At 50.7% G+C, this 22,874-nt stretch overlaps 2 long non-coding RNA genes across 2 annotated transcripts; one reads left to right on the forward strand and one right to left on the reverse strand.

The window, feature by feature from the left end:
* Positions 1-1,971: 1,971 nt before the first annotated feature.
* Positions 1,972-22,428, reverse strand: LOC102150372 (uncharacterized). The gene is made up of 2 exons (XR_001380275.3): positions 22,111-22,428; positions 1,972-6,335 (listed from the first exon to the last, which is right to left on the reverse strand). It is a non-coding gene; the product is annotated as an uncharacterized lncRNA (long non-coding RNA).
* Positions 6,202-12,041, forward strand: LOC138921597 (uncharacterized). The gene is made up of 2 exons (XR_011434292.1): positions 6,202-6,312; positions 7,228-12,041. It is a non-coding gene; the product is annotated as an uncharacterized lncRNA (long non-coding RNA).
* Positions 22,429-22,874: the final 446 nt, after the last annotated feature.

Genomic DNA, 22,874 nt, shown 5'->3' on the forward strand with positions numbered 1-22,874 from the left:
GTCCCTGGATCCCACGAGTTCTAGCCACCAACCCAGGTTCCAAAGCCTTCCTCTAAAGCCTGTGTTGCTCAGGCTGAAGTTTGCATGCAAACTGGCTCAATTTCTCCTCCCCAACAGGCATGAGTTCTGGATTCAGAGAAGATACTAGAGAGTCTCATGAGCTGTCATTAGTCTCAGAGTAGCCCTTGTCATTTAGTCTGTAGTCAAGTGAAAAAGCAAAGGCTTTGGAAAAAGAAAACCTCCCAGCTCTACCATTCACTAGCTATGTGACTGTGTATTAGTTCCTTAACCTCTCCGAACCTCAATTTCTTCATCCATAACATGGAGAGAGTACCACCTGCTTTGCAGATGTCTTGTAAGGATTAAATGAGACAGGAAATGTAAGAAGCCTAATGCGATGTTTAGTGCATAAACAGTTGTTCAAAAATGGGTGGTTGTTGTTAAGAGAGGTCAAGAGTTGAATAATATTTTCAGCAAGATTCTAGAGAGTTGAAATCATAATGCCGTGTGGTCTCTGATCTGTGTCCAACACATCTTTCATTTGTTGCACCTGCTCAAGAGACTTTTCACAAATTCTGCATCGTTTCTACCTTGTTCCCTTTCCTGTTATCCGTATATAAGTGTTTTCCAGGTCATTCTACCCCCAAAGCCGCAAGTTTACATGCAAGTGTGTATCTTCCATACCTGCCACTTTCTACTTCCCCCTAGACAGGTCCTCTGACTGAGGCTCAGTCACCCACACATGGTGGCTCATCCTGAATCTTGGAGATAACCCCAAGGTGGTATGTACTGCCCTGTGTTTGGAGCAATTTTTAAAAAAGATTTCTGAGACTAGCTCCACTTTTCCAAACTCTGAACAGCGCTCCTGGCCTCAGTGTTTGAATGTGCCTCCTGCTCAAATTTCCCCACGCTCCCCACACTCCTAGCGTGGACCTGCCTAGGTTTTCTCAAACCGAATTGGAAAAGTTACATTTAATGAGACCCAATCTGAGCCCATGTCTGCTGAGGGTCGGGCTCATTCTAGCCTTTCATTGAACGTAACGTTGCTGAGAAAGATGGACCTCAGATCTATCTGTCTCCCGGGGGGTGCAGCCCGTGGTGGGTCTCCTGTGGGTCCCTGTGGGGGATCTTGAACCCTAGTTCCTCTCCCTTTTCTCTGAGAAGTCTCTATATGGCAGCATTGCCCTAAGTTCAGGATGTTAATAGATGTCAGGTGGGAGAAGAATTCTGAGGTCAAATTTGGGAAAAGTTCTGTGAAGCAAATCATTGGGCTTTCTTACTGAAGGACACCTGGGTTTTTAATACGGTCATAGTAACATAGGGTTTCCCATGGGACCCTCTTATCACACAGCATCCCCAGGACCCCTCTGGGCAACACTTACCTGGGATGAGAGGGGGACCAACCGCGAGGCCCCCAGAGCCCACACCTCACGGCCCCACAGTCATACAGGCCTCTCCTAGTCCCGACATCTTCTCCTCTGCAGTGGCTAGGAGGCCACTGTGGCCCCAGCTGAGGTGGGGTGCACTGCTGGGGTCACATGCCACTCCCCAGCGGGATCCCAGGACAGCAGTCCTCTCTACCCCCGATGGCTGGGCACCCACCTCTTTCTGGAGGACCTCACCAAGGCCCCGCACACTCTGACCCCAGGGAGAAGGATCAGAACAGACACTGCTCAGCTTCCCGCTCAGAGGTCGCTGTGATCCAGGCCTCGTGGCCACTCTGCCCCCCACCCAGGATGGGATCAGCCGAGACCAGAGAGGTGGGCCAGGATGTAACTGAGCTGAAGCAGCTGCTCTGAGGACGCCTGTGGGCCATGCAGAGCAAAGACAGAGGCTGGGGCCCTCGGTGGGCCTGCCCCGAACGGGAGGACGGTTCAGACGCGGCATTGCAGATACCAAGCAGAGAAGTTGGAAGAAACACATTTTCAAACGATCGACAATGTGAATGAAACAAATTGGGATCAACCACGCTTACAGGAAAGACAGAATTCTCTTTTTATTCTCTCTATAGAAAAGAGCATTACAAAATTACTGTCCCACAAAAAGGAGATCAAAGAATATACAGCCAAGACATGCAGGAGAAAAGCACTATAGGTGAGTGGCAACAGATGATCAATAATAATAACATAAAATATTTTGTTATTTTTTTCTCAAATTTTCTGATGTCTGTATTGTCGGCTTTTTGAAATGGATACTTTGGTGTGATTTCTTATTCTAAATAAATGCTCATTTTTGTATTAACGTTGCATTTGTGGTTCTGCATTCTTTTCCTTAAGGATGGCCCCCAAGGTTCTGGGCCCCCCCGAAGAGGTGGCGAGTGGTCAGGGTGGCGTCTTGGATCCCTTCCAGCTCTATCATTTTATCAATCTCCATAAAACCCAGGTGTTAGGAAGACAGGCCTCTGATAATAAGGTGAGAATGAGGACTAGTGTTTGTAGGGCTGTCAAGTTTTCCCAGCACTTTCGTGTCCATTATCTCATTCAATTCTCCCAATAGCTCTGGGGTATTGAGGTGGATCATTCCACAGGCCTAAATAATACATTCTAAAAAAAACCCCTAATGAGACCAATGTGCTTTGAAACTAAGCATTTCCCCCTGGCCTGAACTGCCCCGCCAACCTTGGCTGTGCGCACCTGCACCCCTACTCAGCCGGGACCCCTCCGCCCCCAGGGATGGCGCCTCGAGCTCAGCTCAGGGAACTGTTGCTGCCATTTCCCTGGTTTGCCTGTTCACCAGACAAACAGCACCATCTGGTGAAGCCAGGAGACCTGGCTTCTGGGCTCTGTCACTGCATGAGTGACCCCGAGCAGACCTGGTTCCCTCTCTGGGCTGCAGTTCCCTGCCTGTCGAAGGAGCGAGTTGCGTAAGACGGGGTAACCTGTAGCCCCTGGTTTTAGAATTTCTGTCTTGGTCCACGCCAGTGTTCTCAGGGCAAGAGTTTCCTCCTCTGCCCTCTGGAGGCCCTGGTGTGCCAGCTCTCCAGGAACAGTGGCCCCCTCCTCCTGCCAGGCCGGCATTGTGCCCAGGGACCTCTTGCTGGTGAAAGGCACAAACCCAAAGCCAGGCCGGGTGCTGCTCGTCCTGGTTTCTAAAGGGGCAGGGGCTAGGCCACAGTGACCACTGAGGGGTGGGGCGGGCAGCTCCCTCCAGGGAACACAGGCCTCCTGGGGCCTGCCACCTTCCTCCATACGTGCCAGCCTGGTCACGCTCTCTCCTCGCTCTCCATCCGAGCAGAGGGCTGGTGAGAGGCCACAGGATGGTTCCCAGGGGAGGAGTTCCAGGGTCATGTGTAATCCACAGAGTCACCCCTGAGGAGCCCAGAGCTGGTGCGATGGGACAGAGCCCCTGAGCCAGGAACCCCAGCTTCTGAGTATCTTGGAGCCTTCCTTCTACTCCTTCAGTCACTCCTTCCCTCAAGCAGTCATTCAACGAACACATGGTCCCAGGCACCATGCTGTCAAGTGGCTCCATTCTCTGCACACCCACTGGCCAGGGCCCGACCCCCCGCCCATCTGGCCCTCTTCCCTCCCAGATCACCCATTTTGCTCCACTCCCTCTCCTTCCATTAGCTCCAACTCCTGAAGGTTCCCTCCCTGTCCTTGCCTCTGCACAGGGTCTGAGAGCCCCCACCCCTCTCAGGAAAGGAGGGGCCACCTGGGGCCCAGGAACTGCTCATTCAGACAAAGGAGGGAGCAGTGGCTGGGTGCAGTCCCCACCCTGGAGAAGGGGCTAGCTCTTCCTGAGGAGCAGCATCAGAGGGATCCACAGAGGACCGGGATCCGGAAAAGCAGGCCAGGTTTGCTGCGGGGCTGGGGCGGAGGGAGAAAGGGAGTCGGGGAGAGGGGGAAGCCAGGAGGAGGAGGAGGAGAGATGGGAGGGGAGATGAGTGAATATGGGGAAGAGAGGGTGGACCGGCAGGAGAAAAGAGCCCCCATGCCCCGCCCCCCACCCCGGGCCATCCTGCAGTACGGCCTCCCGAGGGGACAGAGGTGGTCCCCTTGCCCCACTGCGCCTGCGCCGCACTTCTGCTCTGCATTCCGGTCAATCCCCGCTCCCCAGGCTGATCAGCAAGGCAGCAGCAACTCTTCATGGTTCATGTGGCTGCCGGCTGGAAGGCTGTCTCGCTGCCTTTGACCCCCATCAGCACCTCGGGCTGTCTCTCTGAATGCCGACGGGGCTGGGGCGCTGAGGGAAGAAACACGGCCCTCTGTGTCAGACTCTTCAGAGGTCGGAGAGTCCGGCCCCCTAAGTGTCTCTGCTGAGCCAGCCCCAAAGGTCAGGGTAGTTCTGGGGCTTCAGAACCGACCTGGGGAGGCAGCCTGGGCTGCCAAGGTGAGCGCTGGATGGGGAGTCAGGAAAATGACTCCCACCCTGGTTCACCTCTCTGGGCTTCGGTTTCCCCACTTGCACAGGAGGAGGTGAACATAGATGACTCCTGGGGTCCCCTCTAGCTCTGATGCCTTCTGCTTCTACTTCATTCCTGCGTCTGCAGAGGACCAAGTCCAGCCCTCGGGGTACAAGGAGAATAATATAGCACAAGGGACAAAAAGTATAGTTTCTAAATACCTGGGAGTGAGCTGTTAGGTCTGGGAGTTGAGGGTGATGACGGAGAAATGTGAGTGACCGTCTTACAGAAAGTGTCACATGTCAGCTGAGCAGCCTCTCCCTGCCGGGCCTGGCTTAGCTGGGTGGCCGGGTCACTAGGCATGGTGAGGCCAGCTCGAGTGCCCATCACACTGGGTCCTTCTGGGGCCCAAGAGAGAATCGAGGGGTGACCTGGGGCGGGGGTCCCACGAAGACATCAGCAGGAAGGGCAGGAGGTGGTGTAAATCAGCCTGCTCATTGGTAAAATGGTTAAAGCAAACACGTGCAATATTTTTTTTTTGAGGAAGATTAGCCCTGAGCTAACATCTGCTGCCAATCCTCCTCTTTCTTCCTGAGGAAGACTGGTCTTGAGCTAACATCTGTGCCCATCTTCCTCTACTTTATATGTAGGATGCCTACCGCAGCATGGCTTTGCCAAGCTGTGCCATGTCCGCACCCGGGATCCCAACCGGCGAACCCCGGGCTGCGGAAGAGGAATGTGCACTCTCTCACCGAATCCACTGCTCCCATGATGTAATGGATGATCTTTGTCTTCAGCAAGGACACACTGTCGCACTTGAATTCAAGCTTGTCTGTCTTCAAACCCACGTCTGCCAGAAGTCAGTGGGCTAAAAGTGGCAAAAATCCCCGTAAATCAGCAATCCCTGGCCTGTGCTTCATTCCTCAAGAGGCTCGGGCTCAGATGAGTTCCCCGCGACACCCAGAGCAAGGTGCACGGTGCCGGCCTGGCACCAGGGACGTGGGAGATGGTGTAAAGGGCCATGTTAGCTCTGACAAGCTCCCAGCAGCCGGGTATTTGTTTGACAACATTTATTGAGTGCCTGCCTTGTGCCAGGCATTGTGAGAGACTCTGGGGACATAGGGGTGGCGTTAGTGGCATGGCCAGCGCATAGAGGGCTCCAAGTCTAGAGGAGATGACAAGTATCAGGAAAATGCAATCAGACAATGAGTGCTGTGATGGGGAACAAAAAATCTGCTTAGGGAGTCTCGAGATGGACCCCCTAAGCTAATGCAGGGCCTTCTGGTCACATTGAGGACAGTGGGCTTCATCCCTAGGCAGTGGGGAGCCATGGAAAGGTTTTAACAATCGGCTCTGTGGTCCGGGGAGACCCCTCCCGCTGCAGGGTGGAATGAACAAGACTGGAGAAGGGAGACCAGAGAGGAGGCTATGCCAGGAGGTAACATGGCCCGGAACAGGCTGGAGGCGGAGGGACTGGATGGGAAGATACTCCAGAGGCAGCCTTGACAGGCTGTTCAGACTGATGCACAGAGTTGCTGGGGGGAGGAGGCGGGAGGGGCCAGGAGTGTTTCCTGGTGTCTGGCTTCCGCAAGTGGGTGGTGGGTGTCAGTCACGGTGATGGGGGGACGCAGGTCTGGGTGGAAGATGGTGAGGTGGCTCCGCCATGTTGAGTTGGAGGAACCTGCAAGACCCAGGAGTGGAGATGTGGACTCAGCAATGGGTCAGAGATGCTCGAGCAACACGGGGTTGGCGGTGGAGAGCTGGAGTCAGCAGCATGGGACTTTCAGCCAGGCTTCCCCTTCCGGCAAGATGACCCTGAGAATGTGCGAGGAGTGAGAAGCGGCAGCCGGGGCTGACCCCGAGGAAAGGCATCCAACCAGTGGGCTCGGAGCGGGGTGCACGGGGGACCACAGCCCAGCGCAGAAGACCACAGAGGAAGGACTGAAGACTTTCACAGCACCTGGCGGGTAAGGTCATTTCTCTGAATTTTCTGAAATTACAATGGAAATTTTTGCCTGCAGGCAGCGCCCTCAGAAAGAGCTTCCCTTCCTGGTGTCATGTCACGACTGGCCTCACAGCCCCGCCATTTGGGTGGGAATCTGGAGATCTGGTCTTGGTCCCTCTTTGACCACTTACTCGCTGAGGGGTCTGTACATAGCAACTCACCCTCTTGGCCTTCAGTTAGATTCAGCCCAGAGCAATCACCTCCTGCCTGGTGTCCCTTCCTCTCTTTATTCCCAGCGTCCTGTCAGAATAATCCTTCCAAAGGGCAAACCAAACCCTTCTGAGGCTCCCCATCTCCTGGGATAAAGGCCGTACTCTGGGAACTCCCGGGTCCCCCATGGCCAGCCATGCCTGTCTCTCTAGATGCCCTCCAGCCCCTCAATGGCACTAGGCCCCTCGGCTCCTGCCCCAGCCAGGAATGTCCTCGGCATCACCCCATCTCCTTGAGGAGGCAGCTAGAGCCTCAGGCCCTGGAAACCTTCCCGGACCAGCACCACCTGCCCATTGGCTGACCACTTCCTCTTTAGGGCGCCCCACACCCCTTATGGGTTCCCACCTGTGTCTTCAGGTCAGCACCAGCCCTGCTGCAGGAGGGGGACGTGGGTCCATCCTCCCGGCTGTAGGAGCTCACGCCCCAGGGCGGAGCACAGAGCTGGTGCAAGGGCTTCCCCCAAACGCTCCCGGATCCAAATGAAATGCCAAAGCGGGGCACACCAGCGGCCAGGCAGCAGTGAGGGCTTTTACGAGGCCCGTGGACAACCTTCTTTGGATATTTAGGCTTTTTTTTTTTAATCTCCTATTTATGGAAAGTGCAAATAGTTTTTTCATTATGCAATAAGAATACATTCTCCTTTCTAAATCAGTATATTTAATTTTAGGTGAATCAATTGAAAAAACATCAGCAAATAACAGCACGTTTGAAGAGGGCGAGCATGGTGAATGAGTGATGTTTGGGGACCATCGGAGTAGAGAGGTGAACTCTGGGGTCCCCCCTGGCCCCACCACTAGACTTTCCACAGCTGTGTCTGCGATTCCCATGAAAGGACCATTTGCTACTCACAGAAGGGAGCCCCTTGGCCCTTAGTGCACTGCAGCAAAGCCCACCTTCCCAGACAGGGAGGGAAGTGGGCTTGGGGAGTGGTCCTGGTGCAGGGGAGCTCCTCTAGTGTCCCCATCAGCCCTCAGTCTTAGCCCAGAGCCCAAAAGGATGCCGGTTCCTGGGGACGCTGCCCCAGGCAGCCTTGCTCAAAGACTCAGATACGGACTCCTGCAGATGCCCTCGGAATGCCACCTGTTCCACACGGCAGATGCTGAGGTCTCAGTCTGGCTCCGGGCTCAGAGGCTCCCGGTTGATGAAGCAATTCAACAGCCTCTGCCTTCCTACACCGCCTGGGCAAGGGAGCCAGCCAGTGTTGGGAGCCAGCAAGGCTGGACGGGTGCCCACGGTAACACTGAGAGACCCTGAGGCCCGGCCAGTGGAGCACCAGCCAGCTGTGGCTGCCTCCACTAATTGGGTGGAACCTCCGCACCGGGCGCAGAAACGGCTTAGGGCTCCCTGCCTCAGACCCTCCAGGGCTTCGCACGACCTCCGGGATGCGGCACAGTCTCCTTCACACAACAGCAGGGCCCTCCACAGCCAGAGCCCCTGTCTCCCTCACACTCAGCCCAAACTCCACTTCTCCTGGGTCCTCAAACACGCCTGCCCTCTGGACCCCGGGGCATTGGGCATGCTGTCCCTCCGCCCCCTCCCCCTTTGCCTGGCTAACTTTGTTCAATCTTCGAATCTCAGTTTAGGCAACGCTAAACATCTTTCCTGTCTTCTGTGCCCAGAGCCCCCCTCCCCTCAGAGGCCTCACCGAGTTTTGTGTCACCTCCTCTCCCATGTCCAATCCTCCTCTGGCCTAGATGATTCTGGAAGGCAGAGTGAGGTCTGTCTCCGTGGTACCTCTTCCCCTGGCCCCCAGCACTGTGTCTACCACCTGATAGACAGTGTATGCTCTTTGAGTAAATGAATGAATGAGGGAATGAATGAGTGAGGAATCATGTGTTTGTGGGAATTCATTACAAATAGCAAGACACTTGTGTAAATCGGCATAGAGAGTGTTAGGGGACTGACTCAGGTTTCATATAACCGAGTCAAACGTTTCCAAGATCAGTCTGTGCTCTCCAGAAGGCGGTGTCTCCCCTGTCCACCTGAGCAGGGAGCGTGCACCCAGTGACCCAGGACCCCAGAGCCTGCGTGGCTTAGACCCAAGTAGCTGAGTCTCTCTGCTCCTCCCCTGACAGACAAGGGTGTCAGGCCTGGGAGCGGGCCACACGGGGGTGTAAGAGAGGGGGCCAAACCCGCTGCCCATCCTGGGAAGGCCGGCAGGAAGAGGGCCTACATCTTCCTGCTCAGGCGGGTCCCTCCTCACATGCTTTCTCACAAATGAGGACCCACAGGCAGAGAAGTGGCTCTAAGATGTGCTCTCTGGCCCCAGAACATTTCCCTCACGCTGCCCAACCTTCGGCAACAGAGAATCATTTGGGTTAAACACCAGGTGTCAGGAGCAGGCGGGAGCAATTAGCACAAACTTTCTTTTTTAAAAATTTTTCAGAAGTACCTTTTAATCTTTAACTGTGGTAAAATGTACCTAGGAAATTTACCGCGTTAGCCATTTTTGGGAGCACAGTTCAGTGGCATTAAGTATATTCGCATTGTCGTGCAACCATCACCACCATCCATCTCCAGAACTCATTTCATTTTGCAAAACTGACTCTCCCCATTTAACACTAACTCCCTATTCCTCCCTCCCCCAGCCCCTGGCAGCCACCGTTCTCCTGTCTATCTCTGTGAACCTGACTATTCCAGGTGCTTGAATAAGTGGAATCATCAGTATCAATCTTTTTGTGAGTGGTTTATTTCACATAACATAATGTCCTCCAGGGTCGTCCATGCTGTAGCCTGTGTCAGAATTTCCTGCCTTTTTAAGGCTGAGTAATATTTCATCGTATGGATAGACCACATTTTCTTTACCCGTTTATCTGTAGATGGACACTTGGCTGCTTCCACATTTTGGCTCTGGTGAGTAATGCTGCTGTGAACGTGGGTGTGTAATATCTCTTCCAGATCTCACATTCGGTCCTTTGGGGTCTATGTCCAGAAGTAGAGTTGCCGGATTATATGATAATTCCAGTTTTGAAGTTTTGAGGAATTGCCATACTGCTTTCCACAGCGGCTACACCACTTTCAGCACAGACTATTTTAACCAGACTCTGCCTGATGCCTGAATGCCACACGCCAGCCTCAGAGTGTCCCTTGTCATGAAAAAGGCATAAGGGAAGATGGCATGGAGGCTCCTCGAGCCTCATTCTCAGCACGCACCTGTCACGCCATGTTGTCTGCCCCACATCAGTAGTGTCCCTGCTCCTCCAGCCGCCCAGCAACCTGGGCTCCCAGATGCCAGCTCGAAGGTGCTGCTGGCACTGGCTCTGCATTCATCTTCCCTGCTAGCCTGTGAGCAGCAGGAGCTTTCTTAGCCTAACGTCTCCCTGAAAAGCTGAGCCTGAAACAAGAGCTTGTTTGCAGGTAGTTAGTCTGCGGAAGAGATGACAAGAAGCAGGAGTGGGGGCTTGGGAAGAACAAAGCAGAGAAAGAAGGAAAGGGTTTTGTCCTTGAGATGTCAGTACTGGGGCTCTTGGCGTTCCGTCCCACTGGGGCCCTCTGAGATGCTTAGGAGGACGGACCTCGGAATTTCCCCCAGGTGATGGAGTGGCTCCCATCCCTCGCTGGTCTAGAGTCACCCCATGGGTTATTAACATCCTCATTCATTCGGGTTGCCCATCGTGAGTGCCAGGCATGTTCCTGCGGGAGATGGTGGGAAAGCAAGGCAAGAAGCTGACAGGTACACCTGTGTGAAGCTGATGGCCTCACCAGTGGCTGGAGGGAAAGGTGGGTCCAGAGGATGTGAGGTGGGTGCAGACAAGAGGGGTCTGAGGCATGCTACTCATCCTTTAGCACAGGGTTCTGGCCTAGAGCTAATGCTGAATTGGTGTTTGTCAAATTAGTAACAACAAACACTGGTACGGCACTTACCACATGCCTGGCAGGGTCACAGAGCTCCACTACATTTGCTCATTTAATCCTCACAACAACCCTGTGGAGGCATCCTGTTATCACCCCATTTTAGAGATGAGAAAGTAGAAGCAGAGGCACGTTCAGTCGTGTGCCCAAGGTCACCCAGCTGGTAAATGGCAAAGCAGGGCTCAAAGCCACTCTCCAGACTGACTGACTCTGATGCAAATGAGTCCAATGAATGCCGAGAACACACAGCATGGAATACTTTATTTCCCAAGCCACCCCAGGCCAGGGAAAGCCACAGATGATATCACAGTGTTGCAAAAATTTTTTGGGCTCTGGCATCAGAAAGATCTGGCTGAGTTCAGCTCTTGCTTCTGCCTCTCACTAGCTGTGTGACTTTCAGCAAGTCACTTAAATAGCCTGAGCACCACTTTCCTCATCTGTAAAAAGCAGGTGCAAATACACTGCTCTCCGTAGAAGCCAATGCCGGAAGCAAGCCAGGTGCCTTCATTCCCTCAACATGGCTGAATCTTGAAACCATCCTCGGTGGAAGGAGCCTTAAAGGAAAGAATGCACTCTGTCTAAATGATTCCATTTATGGGAAGTTCTAGAACAGGCAAAACTAACCTATGATGGAAGAATCAGAACAGTTGTTATGTTTGGGGTCAGGGTGGGGACAGGGATTGCTGAAAAAGTGCAAGAGGGAACTTTCTGGAGTGACGGTAATGGTCTATATCTTGATAGGGGTTTAGATTACACAGCTGTTCTCTTTTTTTCAAAACTCAATAAATTTGACTTGAGCATTTAATTTTAAGTACATTTTACCTCAAAAGAAAAATCTGTAAAAATAAAAAAATATATTGAACTCTGGTCAGTGATTGCATGGTGGATTTAAAGGAAAGTGTGCTGGTGTTCGCAGTTTACTCTGAAATGCATCCAAAAATAAGGCGGATTAATGGACGGTTGGAAGGATGAATAGATGGATAGATTATGTGACAAAGCAAATTTAGTAAAACGTCAGTGGTGGAATCTACGTGGTGGGCATAGGGGCATGGTGTTCACCATAACATTCTTTCAGTTTTGCTGTTTGTCTAAAAATTTTTGTAATAAAGACTTAGAAAAAAACATAGTACTTTTCCAACAGGGATGCCAAGTGGATTAACTGAGGTGAAGAAGTAAAGTGTAGAACAAGATGCCTGGTTTCCATTATCATTTTCTCTCTTACGGGTAGAATAGCGTCCTCCCCCTCCCCCTCCCAAATTCCTAGGTTGGAGTCTTAACCCCCAGCACTTCAGAATGTGATTTTTGTTTGGAGATAGGTCTTTACAGAGGTACCCAAGTTAGAATGAGGTCATCAGGGTGGGCCCTAATCCGTATCACTGGTGTCTTTATAAGAAGGGGAAATTTAGACACAGATGCACACAGAGAACACCGCAAGAAGACGAAGGCAGAGATCAGGGTGATGCCACAAGCCAAGGGATGCCAAAGATGGCCAGCAAACCACCAGAAGCTGGGGAAAGGAATAGATTCTCCCTCGCAGCCCCCAGAAGGAACCAACCCTGCCGACGCCTTGATCTTGGACTTCCAGCCTCTGGAACTGAAACAATAAACTTCCGTTGTTCAAGCCTCTCAGACTGTGGTAGTTTGTTACAGCAGCTTTGTTACTTTGTTAAAGAAAACGAATACATCCCTCGACACTCCATAGTCTCTAGGCTCAGACAATAAGCCCTGATGAGGGGGCTTGGCACCCTCCCGCCACCCCCACAAGCCCATCCCATTGTCTGAGCTCTGAGGTGGCTGCTGCTTCTGGCCTCCTCACAGCAGTCCTGCTCCATCATGCGCCCAGAATGGGTCCTTGCAGCTGAGGAAGAGGTTTCCCTTTATAGTCCGCAGATCTGCAGGCCAACCTCAGGAGACAGAGTTACAATTGGGAGTTACTACGATATTTTTGACAGCCTCCTCTCCTAACAGGTCCCTCTCTGGGGGAAGGACCAAAGGACACGTGTATGACACCATGCTGAGTCACCCCCAGCACTATCCCCCAACCTATGCCAAACACCACCCCAGGCCCACCGACTTGTCCTTCAAACTCCCCATCCTGCGTGAGGTCCCTGCCTTCCGGGGGCCTCTCCATCACCCACCTGGCCTCTCAGTTTGGAGTGACTTTGTCTCCCCTTTTGTTCAAGCCTGATCAAGTGATCTTATCCCTCAAGGGCCCCTTCAGTTCTCCCGAGAAGTCTATAATAACGTCAAGAATTCAGTCACTGGAGTGACGGGAACTAGGACACCACCAGGCCCTCTGGCTGAGGGGAAATGCAGAGGGAGGAAGCCAGCGGGGCCAGAACCCTCAGCCCACTCAGTAAGGAGGACACAGGTCTTCCCCTCAACAGACTGTGAGTTCTTTGCAGGCGGGCACCAGGGTCTGTTTATTCCCCCACCCGGCCCTGAACCCCAGGGCTGAGCACAGAGCATCCCATGGGGGCTGCTCAACCAATACAAGTTGAACAAATGGTTGATCACCGGGAAAGTGACAATAACAGAATTATCAGGGCAGAAGCTTACAACAGGGGCTCAGCCTTGGTGTCCAGCTACCAGAATTGTGACACCAGTTATCTGCTACTGTTTAACAAGTCACTCCAAAGCTCAGTTGCTTAAAACATTAACAGTATTTTTATTATCACCTCTCACAGTTAGGAGAGTTGGTTGGGCTCAGCTGGGTGGTTCTTGCACAGTCATGGTGGCTGGGGAGGAATTGTGTGGAAGGCTTCCGCACTCAACAGCTGGTTGTCAGCCCAGACCTCAGTGGGGGCTGTCGGCCAGATCTAAATGTGGCCTCTCCTGATGGCTGGGCTTCCTCGCAGCATGGCGGCTGCATTCCAAGAGCGAGTGTCCCAAGAGAACCAGGCAGAAGCTCTATTGCCTTTTAAGAATGAGCCTCACATAATGTCACTTTTTCTGTAGACACAGACCCTCCCAGATTCAATAGCAGGGAACTAGACCTCACCTCTCAGTGGAAAGAAAGCCAACAATGCCTTGTAGGAAGAGCTTGCGGGATGGGAAGTCCTGTGATAGCCGTCTTAGGAAGCATATCTGAGACCTGATGCTCAGCCCCAGAGCCCTGGGCTGCAGCCTCCAGTGAGGGCATGGTTCTCAGAGCCCAGGCAAGGCAGGCTGCAGGCAGGAGGGACCAAGACGCCTGGCCACAGGAGAAAAGGCTGTGGAGCCCAGGAGTGTGCAAGGGGCTCCATGGAGCTGGCTGCGTGGAGAAGAGTGACAGCAGAGCTGAGAGGGCAGCACTGGATGACATGGCCAGCTGGCCACTGGGAGGCCTGGTGCCCCCTCAGTAAAGGCTCCAGGAAAGCTAAAATCCTGAAAGGCAGCGTCATAGACACTTTCAAGCCCTACAAACCCCAGTCCCCCACCCAGACGGGTGCTTCTCGGAAACATCACCTTGGACCACATGGGGCATGTCCCCTGAGTGTCAAGAAACTGTGGGCCTGGGCTTTACACACCCCACCTCATTAGCTTCTCCAGATGGCAGGACAGCCATCGCCTGAGTCCCTTCTAGGCCTTGCCTTTCTGAAAAGTAGAAGGCGCTCTTTCCTTCAGACAGGCTTGGCCCCACACTAGGGCACACAGCTCGGCACGCAGAGCACGAGCTGGGGGTCAGCTCCTACCTGAGCCTTTGATTACCTTGTGCAGTGCACAGACTTCTCAACCATACAGAGCCTTCAGGGCAGAGCCAAGAAGGAGGCTACGAAAGAGACCCTTGCAGCAGCTCTCCACTTACAGAAATCATTCATTGACATGCTGTAGTAGTTGGGGTCTCCAGAGAGACAGAAGCAATATGATATGTACAGGGAGAGAGAGAGTTGGAGATCTAGTTTAAGAAATTGGCTCATGCAATTAGGAACACTGGTAAATCCAAAATTTGCAGAGCCAATGTCCCAGGTCCGGTCTGAAGGCCAGCTGGCTGCTACAGACCCAGGAAGAGCCAGGGTCTCAGCTTGAAGGCAGTCAAGCAGAAGTTCACTCTTATTCAAGGGATGGTCAGCCTTCTTGTTCTAATCAGACCTCCAACTGATCAGGTGAGGCCCACCCACCTTGGGGAGGGCAATCGGCTTTACTCAGTCTACTGATTCAAGTGTTAATCTCACTCAAAAACCCCCTGACAGACACACCTGGAATAATGCTTGACCAAACATCTGGGTATTCTGTGGCCCAGTCAAGTTGACACATAAAATTAACCATCACATATGCCCTGAGCCATTCACTTATGGCCCCTGTCTTCCTAACTGGGTATCCAGCCACTATGGAGGTCCCCTGTGTCCATCTCTGAGTTGAGGCACAAGATGGCTTGTCCTGAAGGACGGCAGACACTGCCGTTCCACGGACTTTCCACCCTCTGCTGCCTCCCCACAGTGGCTGAACTGAGGAAGGCTGCAGGTGGCTGATCAACGAGATACAGAAATTTCTCACCCTGGATGGACTGGCCTCAGCTCTCAGGCAGGTTACCGCTCCTTCCTCCTGCAAAGTGTGAAAGGGCCAACAGGTGCTCTCATGAGGGAGCAGAGCTTTGATAAGAAGCACGATTTCTGGCGTTGGAAACCAGCAAGGGTGCAGCCTGCCATCTGGGGCCTGACTTGTTCAAAAGCATTCTGCAGGGTTGAAATGACGCCTGATGAGTCTGAGCTCTTCCAGTAGTTTATCAAGCAGTGAGCTCTGAGACGCCTGCTCGCCTGCTGGAGAGCCATGTGGCTCCTCCACCGTGGGGCTGAGAGAGGGAGGGAGGAAGCCCAGAGATGGGAGAGGAGCTGGCCCAGGCTGGAACGCCCTCCTTGCCCCTGCTTCTCCTGAACAGCATCCTCAACCATTGGGTAGTGAAGGTGGCAGGCAGCTTGTACATTTCCCGCCCGCCTATTATTGCAAATGTTCTGTGCCACTGTCTCTCTGGGAAGCAGGCCTCTGTGCTCCTCCAGCCCCTGCAAGATCAGGCCACATTCACCCTTAGAGCCTGACATTGCTGTCTCGGGCGACAGCGGGGCTCAGGGAGGCACCTTTGGGGCTTCCCAGGTAGAGTCTAAATTTAGAGTGGCTTTCAAACTTGAATACGCACCGCCATCACCTGGCGGGCTGTTCAAACACAGAATGCTGGGCCCCCGCCCCAGAGTTTGTGATTCTGGAGGCCTGTCTGGTTTTCTAACAAGTTCCCAGCTGTGGCTGGTACTGGGGGCTGGGGCTCTAAATGGTCAATGTTTCCCTAGGACTTGGAGGTGATTTCCGCACTTCCTCTCCCCTCTGTGTCGCAGACTGAGTGGCTTAAACAACAGACACTGTTTTTCTCCCAGTTCTGGAGGCTGGAAGTCTGAGATCAGGGTGGCAGCACGGCACGTTCTGGAGGGAGCCTTTCTTGCTGGGTCCTCACATGGCAGAGAGAGAGCAAGGGCTCCTGGGTCTCTTCTTATAAGGACACTGTAAGGGCCCCATCATGAGGGCTCATCCTCATGACCTCACCTAACCCTAGTTACCTCCCAAAGGCCCACCTCCAACACCACCACATTGGGGATTAGGGCTGCAACATATGGATTTTGGGGGCACACAAACACTCAGCCCACAATACCCTCCAATACCTTGCCTCTTTGCCTTCCTAGACCCCATAACTCAAAGTGCATCCGTGTCTGCCAAGGGACTGGACACAGCCAGGATGCTACAAACCACTGAGTACTGGTGGGGACTGGGAGGCAGGCGATGACAGAGCACAGAAACACAGGTTTTTCTCTTCCCCTTTTGGGTTAACTTGATCTCATGGGGTAAAGGCTTGGTCCACTCAGAGCTCAAACGCTCTCTTGATGCATTTCTTGCTTCTCTTAGAGCAACTGCCCAGACATGCTCAGGACTGAGGGGTTTCAAAACTGGAAGAGTCCTGGGCAAAGTGGGACAAGTTGGTCACCCTAAAACCTTAGATGGGGACCCTCCCTCATTTGTCTAATCTGTAGTCTTTGACAATTAAAAAGATGGGGCTCTTTTCATATGTTTACTGGACTCTGGGATTGCCTTTTCTGCAAATCGGCAGTTCATATTCCCTCACCGTTCTCTTACTATGTTTTTTATTTATCTTTTAAAAGTATAATTAATTTATAGACACTCTTTCAGTACAAGAGATATTGACCCTTCATCTCTATCTATCTATCTATCTATCTATCTACCTACCTACCTATCTATCTATCATCTATCTATCTCTCTATCCATCCAATGGAAATACATTTCCTAATCAATTGTTCACTCCTCGATTTTGCTTATGAATTTTTCTTGTTGTATGAAGCGTTCAATTTTTATGTAATTAGTATACCTCTACCCTTTCTTTGATGACTTCTGAGATTCCTGCTTTCTTTAAAAAGTGCTCCCTCACCCAAGCTCTTACAAATATGCCCCTAAATCCTATTCTAATACGTTAATGTTTTATTTTGACCCAAATACTTAATTCGTCTAGAATTTGTTTTTGTATGTGGTTAAGGTAGGGTCTCCTTTTGTTTTTCTTAAAGTTGGATAATCAGTTACATTGTTACAATTTATTGAATAAACCACCCCTCCCCTCTGACTGGAAATGCCACCATCATATTCTAGTTTCCTCTATCTACCTATGTCTATTTCTGAGCTCTTTAATCTGTCTCCTTGCTATTCTGGTTAATTCTTGTGCCAATATCATGCTGTTTAGATACGGAAGCCTGAGTCTGAGTTTTATTGTTTACTAAAGCTGATCTGCTCTCACTTGTAATTTTCTTCATATTATTCTCTGAACATTTGAAATGTCAAATTATCCTATCCATATAAAATTTAAAATTACTTTATCCAGTTCTTGGAAGTAAGATTTGAATTAGAACTGCATTGAATTTATGTACTAATGTCTTAAATTTATGTATTAGTTTCGTAAGGACTGGAATGTTTATGATATTAAGTCTTGCCACACACATCTCCATTCTTTGAGATATTGTTGTATGCCGTTCAATACAATTTCATCATTTTATTTGTATAGGTAGCATGCCTTTTCTCGTTAAATGCATCCTTAGGAATGTTACAGCTTTTGTTGCTGTTGTGAATAGGCTATTTTTTCCATTTCCCTTCCCAAATGTTTATTGCTATTATAGATCAAATCTCTACATATTTATCTAGCTAGTTTGCTAAATTCTCTTACTGATTTTAATATTATTTTATTAAAATCTATTGGGTTCTCTAGGTATACTCTCAATCATTTGTAAATAAAGATGTTTTCTCTTGTTTTCCAATATGCATTCCACTCCATTCATTTTCCTTTCTTACTGTATTAGTTAAAACCTCCACAGCCGTGATGGTCAATAGTGGCGACAGCAGGCGCTCCATCTTGTTCTTGAATTAGTAGATATGACTTCAGCATTTTTCCACTTAATAAAATGTTTGATCTTGGTTTTTAGTAAATAGTCTTTATCATGTGTAAATAGTTTCTATCTACACTCAACAACTTCTTAGGGGAAAAACATAATACATACCTGTCAGATACAAGACAGAACTACCAAATATCTATGAAACTGACCACATAAGTTGTGAGGCATAAATCATATTTCTAATTTCTCTGCAATAGTGTGAAACATAAATTCTTGCTGCTTAGAAAATATGAAACAGCAGAGAACTAGGATCAGTTTGGAAACACCCAATTCCGGCATCTCAGAGAGAACTCTGCAACCAGGTCGTGGGGGTCCACGTTCCCCAAGCATTTTAGACACACCACACATTTGCCGACCACAGGATGCAGTAGCCCGAAGACAACCCTCATAGTGGCTTCCAATCCATGTGAGTGGCAGGTGGAAGGTGAAGGGGAGGGGGCTGTGGGCAGGAAGTGGACTGGAGCAAAGGGGTCGTATGGCAGAGGCCGGTGTCCCAGATAGGGGTGGTGGGTTAGAAAGGAGAGGACAGACAAGGCCAGAACATAACATGACAGAGATGGGACAAAACCGGGTATCACTTCCCATCCGATGCTGTTACGTTATAAATAAATTCTCTTACTCCCTGAGAGGACTGTGGAAATAAGTCGGAATCCCACAACAAGCAGGAAACTTGCAAATCCTTCAGTCCATCGCAGCCGCCAGGAGGCGTGCATTTGAGTCATCCCAGGCAGAGAGAGACGAGTGTCCCCTTGTCCTATGCCTCATCCTCCTCCTGAGGCCCAAGTGCGGTGTCTCAGTGTCCATCACCTAATCTGCTACATGAGGAGAGGGGATCACAGCCCTGTCTGCAGGGGACACAGGTCCAGCATTCAAAGGTGACTCCTGGATGCACACAATCCAACATGTGGCCTGAGAGTTCCTCAACTACCCGTTTGTGCCCCCAACTCCCCAGCCAGGACAGGCCCTGCCCTTCCATCACCTCGCTTGGCTACTGCTGACCCTTAGTCGCCCAGTTGGAGATGAAAGCCCTGACTCTCCACTGGGCCTTTTCTGATACCACTTTGGCAGCAGTGTCGGGGCATCTCACGAGGGTGGGAGTCTACGCCCCGGCTAGGCCTTGGCCAGTGTGGGTGGGGAGTGGATCACTGATTTTTCTGGAGGGTTGGAGGAGAATGGTCATTGTCTAAACGTTTTCTGTCTTGCCAGGGTGCCTCTTTCTTCATCCTTCGGCTAGAGGGAGCAGGCTTTTGTTGGGGCTGCCTTTTTTTTTTTTTGGTCTGCTCCTGTTGCTGGCTTCTTCAGCTCCAAGAATGGGATATATGAGCCAAAAAAACCTCCTAGGAGTCTCACTATAGTGTCCTTCCTCACGTCCCACAGTCCCTAGCTGGTCTACCTTCTTCTCTCCACCTTTCAGAATCTTCTTATGTTTGTTTTATATAAATTGTCCAGAGTTTCTAGTTGTCCTTAATCCAATCCTTAGTTGATTGGATTCAGCAGAACCATTAGGCAACTATCTAAAGCCCATCCTACATCATGCACCCTTGCATCCTGAACAGGTGCACACGGGCCAGGCGGGGCCTGCTGAAAGCTCCTGGATGCACACAATAAGGAGCAGGAAGCCACCTGCTCCTTAGGCCCCACAGACACCTTATGGCCCTTCTAGGCAACCTCAGCTCATATTATCCTGCAACTGTGTCTTCCTAGTGATCAATTTCTGTGACTAATTTTTCCTCCTGTCTCCCAGCGTGTGGTACTTTACGCCTTCCACATTTCATTCTTTGAAGCTCTGATTGATTTCTTACACTTCCTTCTCATCCATGTGGATTCTCTGCTTGTGACAAGATCTTGATTGCAAGAGTCTTGATTACAAAAGTCTCTGGTACAAACTTAGTATCTTCCAATCTACGTGACTGCCCGCACCTTTCTCTGGACTTCCTTCAACCTATTCAGTCCTGCTCAAGGTGATGACCGAAGGCGTGGTTATTCCAGAGACCTGTGGAATGCTTAAAGGTGCTTACAGACTCAACAGCTAACGTTGTTGTGCCTGCCATGTTTCTGGAGGGGAAACCAAGTAGCTAATGATCTTTGTTTTTCTAACAGTCTCAGGAAACAAATTCATGCAGGGCGTATATCCGCGTAAAAGAAGTAGTGGCTACATTGCCCTAGCTAAAGGGTAAAGCCACATTGGTACGCACTGCGCTAAAGTGGAAGCTGACTTTAAGTCATAATTTGCATTTGCTCCTCGCGGAGTTATTTATCTGGGGATGTTAGAGTTCTCTGTATGCGGGAACTCTCATTTGGCATTATATGAATGGACTCTGGCTGGATCTCTGTAGCTCAGGCTGATTTCTAGGAGCAGGCAGCATGTTCTCTGGTGACACTTCCTATAATTCTATAATAACTGGCTCCTGGGACGAAAGAAAAGCTGAACTCAACATCAAGCTTCTTTCTGTACGAGAAACCCAGAAGAGATGGCTAAAAGCTCAACCCTGGGGCCTTGGAGGAAATTCATACCTCCAGAAGGGACTGTGGAGGACAATCCCACTCAAGGATTATCTTCAAGTTAGCAAATCTCTTCTCTCAGTCAGAGCAGGAAAAAATATAAGGGAAATATTTAAGCAAGTGAAGGAAGGCAGTGAGCAAGAAGACAAACTGACTCTGGCTAAAAACCATCCAAAGAGGCTGGACTCAGTCTGAATCAAATTGATAGGAAGGTTCCAGGGCCAGGTCTGTCCTTCCCCATGTGGCTGCAGTGACCACTGGACAAGAGCCACTGGTTTAGTTTATGAGTTAACTCATATGATGCCATTTGTCAAGGTCACTTTGAGAGCTCTTGGAGAAACGTACTCAGGCTGCAGGCTTCTCTTTACTTCATTCCAGTGTGGTCACACAGCTTAGCTACCAAGGATTTGAGGAAGAAAAGTATGTGTGTATGGGTGAGAATGTGTACATTAGGTAAGAGATGTCCTTGGGCCAAACGCTCCCAGAGTACGCTGATCTGTATACAGACTTGCTCCCGTTCAGAGACCTTCTTACATATCTGTCTCTCTTTGCCTTATGGTCAGTCTTATATCACCAACCAGACTGTAAGTTCCTTGAAGTCGGGACAGCATCTCAGACTTCAACATTCTCTAGTACCTGTCTCAGTGCCGGGCTCAATAAATACTATATAAACTTGAAAGGACCCGAGAATTACTTGTAGTATGTATTAGTCTGCCCAAGCTGCTGCAACACAATGCCGTCAACTGAGTGACTTACACAACAGACACTTAATTCTCACGGTTCTGGGTGCTGGGAAGTACAAGATCAGGGTGCTGGCCAATTCAATTCCTGGTGGGAGCCCTCTTCCTGGCTTTCAGATGGCTGCCTTGTCACTGTGACCTCATATGGTGGAGAGAGAGCAAACTCTCTCTTCCTCTTTCTATAAAGCCGCTCCTCCCATCGTGAAGACCCCACCCTCGTGACCTCATCTACTCTTAATTATCTCTCAAAGGTCCCATCTGCAAATAACCTCACATTGGGGTTAGGGCATCAACATGGAATTGGAGGGGACACAGTGCAGTCCATGGGACAGCAGTTTCTATGGCCAACCTCAGACCGGGGAGGCTGCTGGTGGTGGGAGGAGCCAGAGGGAGACGGACCATGAAGTTCTAAGTGAGATGCTTCAGCGGAGAAGGGGACTTCGAAGGAGGTGGGAGTCTAAGAAACAGGCACACAGCAGAGCTGGTGAAGGAAACGCTTAACCTCATTGAGAGCCAGGGCACCTATTCCTCAGATGGCGTCCTGTGCCCCAGACATCCCAGGAGTTATCCTCTGCCTCAGGGGCACAACTCTTTCATACACACACACACACACACACACACACTCAGACGCACGCACACTCCAGGGCTTCTTGACTCCACTCAAGGACCCCTGTTTACCTGTATTATTATCAACCTGCCTCTCCACCTTACCGCTCTCCTGTGCCTTCTTTCTCACTCATGCTTTAGCTTCTCCCGAGAACTGCCTGATCTTCATTTAATTTCACAGCCTGTCATGGTGCTGTGGTTTCAAGGCAGAGGGAGGACAGAGCTATTTATAAAGCCTTTTCTATCTCTCCAGCTGCTTGCCTTGCTCTCTGGTCACCGCCGCTGGCTTGCAGGCTCCCAGTGACCCTGCCATGCATGCCCAACAGGGTGGATGGAGATTCTTTCCTGGTCCACTGGGCTGTCAGAGCCCCCAAGACTATAATTTTACACTCTTCTCTGGATTAAAAACAAAGTCTTTATGGAAAATCCACTTACCTTAGTGAGAAGCCACAGCACAGGCTGGTTCTCATGGTCATGCCAGTTAGGGCTCTGAGGAATTGCCATTACTAGACGAACAACAAGGGTTGGTCTTTCTGCCATTTTGTTTGTGGAGCCATTTTTACACGTGGCCATTTTGAAAACAATGACACTCTTTCTCTGGGAACTTGTTTGTGTTGTATAGTCTGGCTTGGCAGATGCTCTGCTCTATTCCTCTAAGTTTCTCTTCTGTTCTTGGGCTTGCTTGAGAGCCGTCAGGATGTCTTCATGTGTTGAGCATCTGTCTTCTCTCTTCCACTTCCCTTTTTCTTGTTCCTCAAGTCTTGGAAACACAGTGGTTGACAGCATTGGAGGTTTTGCGGTCAAGCTGAGTTCAAGTCCCAGTTCTGCTTACTTATCAGCTGTGTGACATTTGGCAAATTATTTCACCCCTCCCACCTCATGTGGAAAGCAGGCATAAGGACAGTACCTGCCAAAGGCATCGAGGCAGTGAATATATAAAGCTTAGCCAGGGCCCTGAGTGTTAGCAATTACCCTTATTATCATTCTGGAACGCGAGATTCCAATAGCAGAGTGAGACGTGGATACGTGAAAGATCTCTAGAACACTGGGGGACACCTAGGACCTAGAGTGTGCACCACAGAGATGTCCACAGCTGAAACTGATCTCTAAATGCCCAGGGCCTGGCCTTTGGAGTCTGAGGGCTGCATGCTGGGGACAGAGTGATTGGAGAGCAGGGCTGAGGAGCAGACAATTCGGGT

The sequence above is a fragment of the Equus caballus genome, chromosome 30, assembly GCF_041296265.1.
Source record: "Equus caballus isolate H_3958 breed thoroughbred chromosome 30, TB-T2T, whole genome shotgun sequence".
Classification (NCBI taxonomy): Eukaryota; Metazoa; Chordata; class Mammalia; order Perissodactyla; family Equidae; genus Equus; species Equus caballus.